This window comes from Bos grunniens, chromosome 3 (genome assembly GCF_055505025.1).
Source record: "Bos grunniens cultivar Pamir isolate PY7600 chromosome 3, Bosgru_T2T1.0, whole genome shotgun sequence".
NCBI lineage: Eukaryota > Metazoa > Chordata > Mammalia > Artiodactyla > Bovidae > Bos > Bos grunniens.
In genome coordinates, this window is record NC_141167.1 from 104,072,343 (window position 1) to 104,083,937 (window position 11,595).

General features: G+C 40.8%; 1 long non-coding RNA gene across 1 annotated transcript; it reads right to left on the minus strand.

The window, feature by feature from the left end:
• Nucleotides 1-9,885: 9,885 nt before the first annotated feature.
• On the minus strand, nucleotides 9,886-11,239 carry LOC147376521 (uncharacterized). Its single transcript, XR_015161682.1, has 2 exons — nucleotides 11,102-11,239; nucleotides 9,886-10,422 (listed from the first exon to the last, which is right to left on the minus strand). It is a non-coding gene; the product is annotated as an uncharacterized LOC147376521 (long non-coding RNA).
• Nucleotides 11,240-11,595: the final 356 nt, after the last annotated feature.

Sequence of the window (11,595 nt, forward strand, 5' to 3'; positions counted from 1 at the left end):
CTCATTGGAAAAGACTCTGCTGCTGGGAGAGATTGGGGTCAGGAGGAGAAGGGGACGACAGAGGATGAGATGGCTGGATGGCATCACTGACTAGATGGATGTGAGTCTGAGTGAACTCCGGGAGTTGGTGATGGACAGGGAGGCCTGGCATGCTGCGATTCATGGGGTCGCAAAGAGTCAGACATGACTGAGCGACTGAACTGCTCTGAACTGAACTGAAGGTAGTGGAAAAGACCCTAATGCTGCGAGGAACTGGGGGCAGGAGGAGAAGGGGACGACAGAGGATGAGATGGCTGGATTGCATCAGCGACTCAATGGACATGAGTTTGGGTAAGCTCCGGGAGTTGGTGATGGACAGGGAGGCCTGGCGTGCTGCAGTTCATGGGGTCGCAAAGAGTCAGACATGACTGAGTGATCGAACTGAACTGAACGTAGTGGAAAGACTATTTGCCTTAGAAATCACATGCCTTTGGCACAGATAGTCTCCTTTTTGGAATGTACAGCAAATTACATTCTCATTTTCTGAATATAACCTCATCCATGAGAAAGACAGTTTGTCCACTAGTCCTTCAGTTACTTTTTCTTCAAATCACATGTGAGCAAAGCTGCACTCAACTCTGTGCATTGTTCTTTCCATGCTTCCATGCCCCTATGTTCTGATCTTCTGCAGGAAAGTCTGATCCCCCACTAGATAACATTCTCAAGATCAGGGGTATGATTTTTTTTTCAATCTCTGCATACAGTACTTATTACAGTAATTGTTGGTTATAATAATCAATAATCATTGATTGAATGGATAATTAAAATCCAGTTCTGACTTCCACCAATGTTTATTTACTTATTTAAAATATTTCTTTGATCTTCATTATGTTCCAAGCTCTGTGGTAGATATTGGAAGTGAAAGGTTGAAATAAGACACAATCTTTGCACTAAGTAGCTCATAGTGTTTTATGTCAAAGACACATAGAAAATTAACATGTAAGGTTGGCAAGTACAAGGATACAGTCATCAGGACAGTATGGTACTGGCACAAAGACAGAAATACAGTTCAATGGAACAAAATAGAAAGGCCAGAGCTAATCCACACACCTATAGACACCTTATCTTTGGCAGAGGAGGCAAAAATTTACAATGGAAAAAAGACAATCTCTTTAACAACTGGTGCTGGGGAAACTGGTCAACCATGTGTAAAAGAATGAAAGTGGAACATTTTCTGCCACCATACACAAAAATAAATTCAAAATGGATTAAAGATCTAAATGTAAGACAAGAAACTATAAGACTCTTAGAAGAAAATATAGGCAGAACACTCTCTGATGTAAATCACAGCAAGATCCTCTATGACCCACCTCCCAGATATATAGAAATAAAAACAAAAATAAACAAAAGGGACTTAATTAAACTTAAAAGCTTTTGCACAATGAAAGAAACTATAAGCAAGGTGAAAAGGCAGCCTTCAGAATAGGAGAAAATAATAGCAAATGAAACAACTGACAAAGAATTAATCTCCAAAATATACAAACAGCTCATGCAGCTCAATACCAGAAAAACAAACAAACAAACAAAAAAAAACAGTCAAAAAGTGTGAAAAAGACTAAACAGACATTTCCCCAAAGAAGACATGCAGATGGCTAACAAACACATGAAAAGATACTCAACATCACTGATTACTAGAGAAATACAAATCAAAACCACAATGAGATATCATCTCATGCAAGTCAGAATGGCCATCATCAAAAAGTCTATAAACAGTAAATGCCAGAGAGGGTGTGGAGAAAAGGGAACCCTCTTACACTGTTGATGGGAATGCAAACTGGTACCACGACTATGAAGAATAGTGTGGAGATGCCTTCAAAAACTGGAGATAGAACTGCCCTATGACCAAGCAATCCCACTGCTGGGCATACACACCAAGGAAACTAGCATTGAAAGAGACACATGTATCCCAATGTTCATGGCAGCACTGTTTACAATAGGTAGGTATGAAGCAACCTAGATGTCCATCAGCAGACAAATGGATAAGGAAGTTCTGTTACATATATGCAATGGAATAGTACTCAGCTTTAAAAAAGAACACATTTGAGTCAGTTCTAATGAGGTGGATGAAACTGGAGTCTATTATGCAGAGTGAAGCAAGTCAGAAAAATACCAATACAGTATATTAATGCATATATATGGCATTTAGAAAGACAATTACGATGATCCTATATGCAAGGCAGAAAAAGAAACATAGATGTAAAGAATAGACTTTTGGACTATGTGGGAGAAGGCAAGGGTGGGAGGATTTCAGAGAAGCATTGAAACATGTATATTACCATATGTAAAATAGATGACCAGTGCAAGTTCAATGCATGAAGCAGGGCACTCAAGGCCGTTGCTCTGGGACAACCAACAGGAATGGGGTGGGGAGGGAAGTGGATGGGGAGTTCAGGATAGGTGGGCACATGTACATCCTGGCTGATTCATGCCAATTCAGTGTATGGCAAAAATCACCACAATGTTGTAAAGTTATGGTCCAATTAAAATAAAGTAATTGATTTTTTCAAAAAATGAAAAGGCAGAGGAACCAGAGATCAAATTACCAACATCTGTTGGACCATGTAAAAGCCAAGAGAATGCCAAAATATCTACTTCTGCTTCATTCGCTATGCTAAAGCTTTGACTGTGTAAATCAAAACAAACTGTGTGAAATTCTTAAAGAGATGGGAATACCAGACCACCTTACCTCCTTCCTGAGAAATGTGTATGCAGGTCAAGAAACAACAGTTAGAACCAGACATGGAACAATGGACTGGATCAAAATTGGGAAAGCAGTGCATCAAGCCTGTATATTGTCACACTGCTTATTTAACGTATATGCAGAGTACATCATGAGAAATGCTGGGCTGGATGAAGCACAAGCTGGACTCAGGATTCCCAGAAGAAATATCAATAACTTCAGATATGCAGATGAGAGCACCCTTATGGCAGAAAGTGAAGAAGAACTAAAGAGCCTCTTAATGAGAGTGAAAGAGGAGAGTGAAAATGTTGGCTTAAAACTCAACATTCGGAGAACTAAGATCATGGCATCTGGTCCCATCACTTCATGGCAAAAAGATGGGGAAACAGTGGAAACAGTAAGAGACTTTATTTTCTGGGTCTCCAAAGCACTGCAGATGGTGACTGCAGCCATGAAATTAAAAGACACTTGCTCCTCAGAAGAAAAGTTATGACCAACCTAGACAGCATATTCAAAAGCAGAGACATTACTTTGCCAACAAAGGCCCATCTAGTCAAAACTATGGTTTTTCCAGTAGTCATTCATATATGGGTGTGAGAGTTGGACCATAAAGAAAGCTGAGTGCCAGATAATTGATGTTTTTGAACTATGGTGTTGGAGAAGTCTCATTAGAGTCCCTTGGATTGCAAGGAGATCCAACCAGTCAATAGTAAAGATAATCAGTCCTGAATATTCATTGGAAAGACTGATGTTGAGGCTGAAGCGCCAATAATTTGGCCACGTAATGTGAAGAAGTGACTCATTGAAAAAGATCTTGATGCCAGGAAAGATTCAGCAGGAGGAAAGGGAATGATAGAAGATGAGATGTTTGGATGGCATCACCAACTCGATGGACATGAGTCTAAGCAAGTTCTTGAAGGCGGTGATGGACAGGGAAGTCTGGGGTACTGCAGTTTCATGGGGTCACAAAGTGTCAGACATGACTGAGTGACTGGACTGAACTGAACTGAACTGAACTGATAGCCAAGGTACTCAAGTTTTCCCCTGAAAGGCATAGTAAATATTATGAGCTGAAGTGTTACTGTCGGTCAACAAATTACACTAATAAATTATCAATGGGTTCTATGTCACCCCTATTTTATTCATTTAAGGAAAAATACCCATGGATTGAATGGCTGAATCAATGATTCATGGAGGTTCATCCCCGGAGTGTACTAAGAACGTCTGAAAACACACTAAGTGTCACTTAAAATAAAGGACCTGATCGAGTCAATTGAATTAACTGCTGTAGGGGAAAGAAGTCCAAGATATTTAGGGAGTATTAGTGGGAAAGCTTCTAAATGCATATAGCCCAGACACTGAGTTCATTTTGAAGATAATGAGAGGAGAGGAATTTGGGTTTCTAGTAGACCACAAATGACTCAGATCATGGGTCTGCAGAGTTCAGATCAGTGCATAAATCTGCAAAAGTAGAGCTTCAGGAAGGGGCCAGAGCTTGTGATTTATGGCCTAAGAAACTGAGGAATCATGTTGTCCTGTTCAAGTCCGTGTATGCCATGTTACAGCACATCTGACGCAAGACTGCATGCTCTAAAAAATCAAGATAGACATTGTGGTCAGGTTTAAGTCACTTAATTGTCAAGAAGTAGTATATGGTACAAGGCGAGTTTAACTCCCACTGTAGGTGGGAGTTAAAATATGTGCACTTAGTAAACCCTGGTCTCTGTCATCAATGGACAAAAAGCCGGGTGCTGACAGATGAAATGGAATGGCATAGTAAGTTTTAGTACCAGATGCTTGGGGAGCTGGCAAGAGGGGGAAGCAACATCTCTAACTATGGAAGAATAGCACCATTCTCAAGCATTCCTCATATTTCCTATGGCACATGACACAGGTAGAGGAAGTATGAGACAAAGTCTAAATGAATCACTCTGTTATTCCTCACTGAAGGGTGAGCAAGTCCACGGACAAGGGAACTGTGTGATACCTGTATGACTGGGGCATTGATTTTTGAGATTGCAAGCACGTGGAATTTGGGTGGGAAACAAGTGCATCATGCCAGTCCTGGGATGTTCCCCCTGAGTGGAGCTGCCTGGACCTTATAAAAGGGGTCTCCATCACAGTGTTGCCATTGTCGTGACGGTCATAGGGATCTTTGGAGCCTCTGGTGAGCACAACTCTTAGAGATCTTTTTGGATCTTGGGGTTTAATCTGGGGGTAAAAGTGGCTTTAATTGAAGCAATTAGAGATCAGTACAGGGAAAAGAAGATAATAAGGATTTAGGGGTAAATTTTTGGTATTTGGTCATGTATGCGATCATAAATGTGAGGAGAAAATGGAGTCAGAAGCACAGTCTTAACCTGAGAGAGAGTAAGGGCTATGAGATACTGTGCTACAGCACAGCACACATTAGTTCCAAATGCATCCTTCTCAGCATCCAATCCCACTGAGTGCCTAGTTTGGGCCTTTGCATTTCTCCTCAGAAGCTCACGGTCAGGTCAACTTGGCCAGCAACCAAGACCTCACAGGAGAAATAAGTAGAGATTTGTTTGGGGATTGGCTACAAGTTTATTATCCAGATTTTTTGTAAGAGTATGTTTGTGTTCATACAACACCTTGTAGGTAATTTTGTTTTAGAATGTGGTAAAAGGAGAAATTAATCAGAAAAGACTGAATATCTGAGGGCAAGAGATACTAAAAAAGAAGGGTGAAGTAGCTCTAAAAAAACATAGAGTCTGTATTAGGAATACAGAAGCATCCTTAGTGATGAGAGGGTTGTTGGCTCAGCTAAATGTTCTACCACTTGGACTCATCGTTATTAAGAAAGTTGTCTGTTTGTATTTCAGATTCCCTGAGACCCAGGAAGGATGTCTCACCATCCGCATCCATATCCGCATCCGCATCCCCATCAGCATCAGCATCAGCATCACCATCAGTGCAAGGAGCCCTGCCATCCACCTCCAATAGTGTGCCCACCCAAGTGCCATGAGCCTTGCCCACCTCATCCATGCCCACCTCCACTGAGCCAGCAGAAATGCCCTCCTGGACCACCATGCCCACCATGCAATCAGAAGTGTCCACCATCTGAGCAGAAGTGTCCACCCAAGTGGAAGTAATAGCACCAGATTTCATCTGGACCAAGAAACAACAAGATCCAGGCTCTCCCGTTGTCCACCCTTCGGCCATGGTGATGGATTTCATCTTCCTTAACCTCCCTCCTCAACCGACAGCTGACAGAGAAAAGGCTTGCTTCCTGAAGCTGACACCACCTTGTTGGATAAAGAGCAGCAGGATCATCACCTGGTCGCTCTTTGCCTTGTGCCCGTCTGTAATCCGTGTTGTGATCTCCACCCTGTGAGCACTTAGTGTGTCTATTCTTTGAATCTCCAATAAAGCCTGTGTCCTAGTTGAGTGCACATTTCTTCTGTGTTTTTCTTTTGCACTTTGTGTTTTTAATGTCTCCTGTCAACTACAAGTATTCTTCTGAGTGTTCCTTTTACTCCCATTGGATTTTCGGAGTTAGACTTTTCCTTCATTGAGTTCAGCTTTGCCTGAAATATGTCTTTTGGATTGGATCCATCAAGGAATTCTTTCACTGGTTTCAAATGTGTCTATCTCTCTTTCTTGTAGGACCCTGAAAAGAACTGAATTCTCTCAGCCTCAGATTCCTTACCTGAGAAAATGAGGAGAGAATGTATTCAACTCAGTGTACTAATAGAAATTAATATATCCACAAATGTTTTTTAATTATTGATACATGCCAGGCCATCTCTTATATGTTCGGGACATAATAATGGTGACCAACGTCCTTGTCCATCTAAATTCTTGAAGGCATTTTACACAAACACACACACATACACATGAAGAAGACAAATAATAGTCCTGTGTGTGTATATGTTAGAGAAAATTTGGAGAAGAGGTCTTCCAAAGTGGCTTTTTGGGCAATGACCTGAGTGATGAAATGAGTGAGCTTTGAGTGTATCTGGGATACATTGTAGCATGAGAGGTGAGGGCAAGTGCTAAGGCAGAGGAAATTAACCACAGAAAGGACAGTGATCAAGGAGACACTGCCTCCAAATGGGGTCAGAGAGATTCTTTGGGATCCAAAGATTTAGTAATGATTTTCATTATTTATTCATAGTTTGACAGCCATACTATGCTGATGGCCTAATGGTCTCAAATTTTATATCTATGCAATTCTCAACTATAAATTAAAGATAAATCAAAACTGCTGAATGAATTGCAGGAATGCATGATAGAGCTGCACTAATTAAGAGAGGGTGCTATCCCATAAGAAAAGACACAGAGATAAACGCAATAATAGAACATCCAGACATAGATCCACAGCATACATGGTCAACTGATTTTCAACAAGGGTGTCTCGGTAATTCAACAGATGAAAAATAACCTTGTCACTAAATGCTACTCAAACTGTTGGATACTGATACAAGAATAATTGAAGCTTGGCCTTTAGCTAACACCATATAAATATTAACTCAAATTGTATCACAGACTACAACATAAGATCTAAGATTCTACAATTTCTAGAGGAAAACAGGAGAAAATCTTAGCTGCCATGGGTTAGGCTAACTGTTATTAAAAATCAGTATCCAAAATACGTAAATAACTCATAAAGTCAGTCATAAACAGACACTGAATAGAAAACTGAACAACAGTCACTTTACAAAGAAAATGCCTTCATATGGTCAAAAAAACTATTGTTAGAGCTTCTGAAAGTCACTAACATTTAAGAAAGAGTATTCAAAATGCAAACCTGATGGGTACAGCCTTCAAAAGACTGGAAATGAGAAACTAATTTAATTAAGACACAGGACAAGCAGCAAATACACAACACCTCTGGGAGGAGTCTGGAATTGTTGCCAGTAGTTTGGAAAACAGTTCGGCATTATCTGTAAAAGCAGAAGTGGGATACTTCTGGGAACATCCCCTAGAGAAATGTGTGAACATGTGCACTAACAGACATGAGGAAAACGTCCTAGTGTTCCTAACAGCTCCAAAAAGGAAACAACTTTGAGGTCAACCAACAGTACAACAAGGAGAGAAATGAAGTGCTGTATAGTCACACAATGACATACTAAACTTCACTAGTGGATAGACCAAAGCTACATAGTGTCAACTGAAGGATGAGAGACAAAAATACGGTATACAGTATAATTCCATTTATGTAGTGGAAAAGCTAGTAACTTAACTATAATTTTTGAGATATTCCTATACCGATGGTGAAAAACCATAAAGAAAATGATTATTAGGAGTCATGATTGTGGTCAGTTCTAGTGGAGAAAGTATGGGATGCAATTTAATAAGAAAACTTGGGTCTTTTGAAGGGTTGGTAGTGTTCTTTTTCTTAACTTCATGTTTATTGACAATAAAGAGATCATGATTAATAAAGTCTAAGATTACCCACTTCATACAGCAAAGCTTTATGAACTTTTTGAATGTGTAGATCATGTTCTCCTAAAATCAAAAGATTTTATTTTTTGATTTCCTTTTTCTTGTTCTTCTTCAAGACAAAATTGGGGAGGGAATCGTGTCAATAATATTAGGCAGAGCCCTATCCAAGAGTACAAAGTCAACACCCCTAAAATAAAACCAGATCTTTTTAGTGTTGGAAGCACAACAACAGTAAAATTCTCTACGCATTTTGTTACCTATAAGGTGATGGAATTTAATGGAGTCCACTTCCCTATAAGATGGGAACACTCTTAATAATAGAGCTTCTTTCATATCATCACTCTCATAAAATAAATTTTTGCTTTGCTAAAGAATTAAATTTTTAAATTAATTTAATTTTTATTGAAGGAGACTTGCTTTACAGGATTTTGTTGTTTTCTGACAAACCTTAACATGAATCAGCCATCAGTTCAGTTCAGTTCAGTCACTCAGTCGTTTCCAACTCTTTGCCACCCCATGAATTGCAGCATGCCAGGCCTCCCTGTCCATCGCAAACTCCCAGAATTCACCCAAACTCATGTGCATTGAGTCGGTGATGCCATCCAGCCATATCATCCTCTGTCGTCCCCTTCTCCTCCTGGCCCCACCCTCCCATATCAGACTCTTTTCCAATGAGTCAACTCTTCACATGAGGTGGCCAACATATTGAAGTTTCAGCCTCAGTATCAGTCCTTTCAATGAACACCCAGGACTGATCTTCTTTAGGATGGACTGGTTGGATTTCCTTGTAGTCCAAGGAACTCGCAAGAGTCTTCTTCAACACCAGAGTTCAAAAGCATCAATTCTTCAGCAATCAGCCATAGGTATACATATATTCCTTAGTCCTTTTAACCATTTTTAAAAACTGTCTTTAAAAGATCATATGTTTCAATTAAAAGAAAACAGATGTGATAGTAGAGAATTACCTAAAGTTGAGACTTTGAACTTCAGCCTAGTATGGCTGGAAAACTGTGAATAAATTATCAAAATCTTTGACACATCTTTCAGATCCAATGTCTTCAACCCCATTTGGAGACATTGTCTCTCTGATGACTGTTCTCCCTGCAGTTACTCTGCCCTGCGTCAGCACTCTCCATCGCCTCTCACTGGTACAGTGTACCCCAGACACTCAAGGCTCACTCTTCTCTTCACTCAAGTCTTTGCCCTAAAAGTCACTTTGGAAAATCTTTTCTACACAGTGTCTCTAAAATACCCCCAGGCAGCATCACTATTATTTCCCTTGTATCTGCACCTGTGTGTGTGTGTGTGTGTGCGTGTGTGCAAACTCCTTTCAAGAGTTTAGATGGAAAAAGGTCTTTAGTCACCATCCTCATGTCCCTATCACATAAGAGACTGCCTGGCATGTGTTAATAATTGGGAAACATTTGTGAATAAATTAACTTCTATGTGTACACTGAGTTGAATAGAGTCTGCCTAGTGGTTTTACAAATAAAGAAACTGAGACTGAGAGAATTCAATTCTTCTCAGGGTCTTCAAGGTAGACAAAGATAGAAAGAAGTCTGAACCCAAAGAAGGAATTCTTTGATGGGTCCAGTCCAAACATACATACTTCAGGCAAAGCTGAACTTAATGAGGGAAAAGTCTAAATCTGATAATCCAATGGGAATGAAATGGAACACTCAGAAGAATACCTGTAGTTGACAGAAGAGATGAAAAACACTATATGCAAAAAAACAAAAAACGAAAGATAGAAATACATAATGGACTATGAATATGCTTTATTGGAGAAGGTAAGAATAGACATGCTAATTGCTCATGGGGTAGAGATCACAGTGCGGATACAGACACACATATGGCAAAGAGAGATCAAGCGATGATCCTGCTGCTCTTCCAGCAACGTGGTGTCAGCTTCAGGAAGCAAGCCTTTTCTCTGCCAGCTGTCAGTCCAGGAGGGAGATTAAGGAAGATGCAATCCATCACCATGGCCAAAGGGAGGACAATGGGAGAGCCTGGACCTTGTTTCTTGGTCCAGATGAAATCTGGTGCTGTTACTTCCACTTGGGTGGACACTTCTGCTTGCATGGTGGGCATGGTGGCCCAGGAGGGCATTTCTTCTGGCTCAGTGGAGGTGGGCATGGATGAGGTGGGCAAGGCTCATGGCACTTGGGTGGGCACACTATTGGAGGTGGATGGCAGGGCTCCTTGCACTGATGGTGATGCTGATGCTGATGCTGATGCGGATGCGGATGGGGATGCGGATGGTGAGACATGCTTCCTGGGTCTCAAGGAATCTGAAATACAGACAACTTTCTTCATAGCAGAGAGTCCGATCGGTAGAACATTTAGCTGTGCCAACAACCCTTCTGTCACTAAGGACACTTCTTGATTCCTAATACAGTCTTTATGGTTTTTTATAGCTTCGTCACCATTCTTTTTTTAGTATCTTTTGCCCTCATCTTCAGTCTTTTCTGATTAGTGTCTCCTTCTATCATTTTCTAAAACAAAATTACCTACACAGGTGTTGTACGAATACAAACATATTCTGAAGAAGAATCTGGATAATAAACTTGTAGCCAATCCCCAAACAAATTTCTAGTTATTTGTCTCATGATGTCTTGGTTGCTAGAGAAGCTGACCTGACTGTGGGCTTCTGGGGAGAAATGCAAAGGCCCAAACTAGGCACTCAATGGGATTGGATGCTGAGAAGGGTGCCTTTGGAACTAATGTGTGCTGTGCTGTAGCACAGTATCTCATCCCCCTTACTCTCTCTCAGGTTAAGACTGTGCACCTGACTCCATTTTCTCCTCACATTTAAGATTGCATTCATGTCCACATACCAAAAATTTACCATAAATTCTCATTATTTTCTTTTCCCATACAGAGCACTAATTGCTTCAATTAAAGCCACTTCTACCCCTGGATTAATCCCAACACCCAAGTTCCATAAAGATCTCTAAGAGTTGTGCTCACCAGAGGCTCCAAAGATCCCTATGACCATCACGACAATGACAGCACTGTGATGGAGACTCCTTTTATAAGGACCAGGCAGCTCCACCCAGGGGGAACATCCCAGGACTGGCATGATGTACTTATTGGCCACCCCAAATTCCACACACTTGCAATCTCAAAAATAAATTGCCACACTAATGCTGATATTACAAATCTCCCTTGTCCATGGACTTCTTTATCCTTCACTAAGGAAGTGCAGAGTGATTCACTGGAGACCTGGTCACATACTCCCTGTGCCATTGTTATGCACCGGTTAGGAAATATGAGGAATTCTTTGACAATAGTGTTGCTCCTCCATTGTCACAGTTGGTGATTCTTCCTCTCCCCAGCCCCCAAGAATCTGCTATGTAAAACTTCCTCCCTATTCCATTTCACCTGTCAGCACCCAGCTTTGTTTCCCTTGATGGTCTAGACTGGGATTTACTAACCTCACATATCTTACCCACTACCCACAG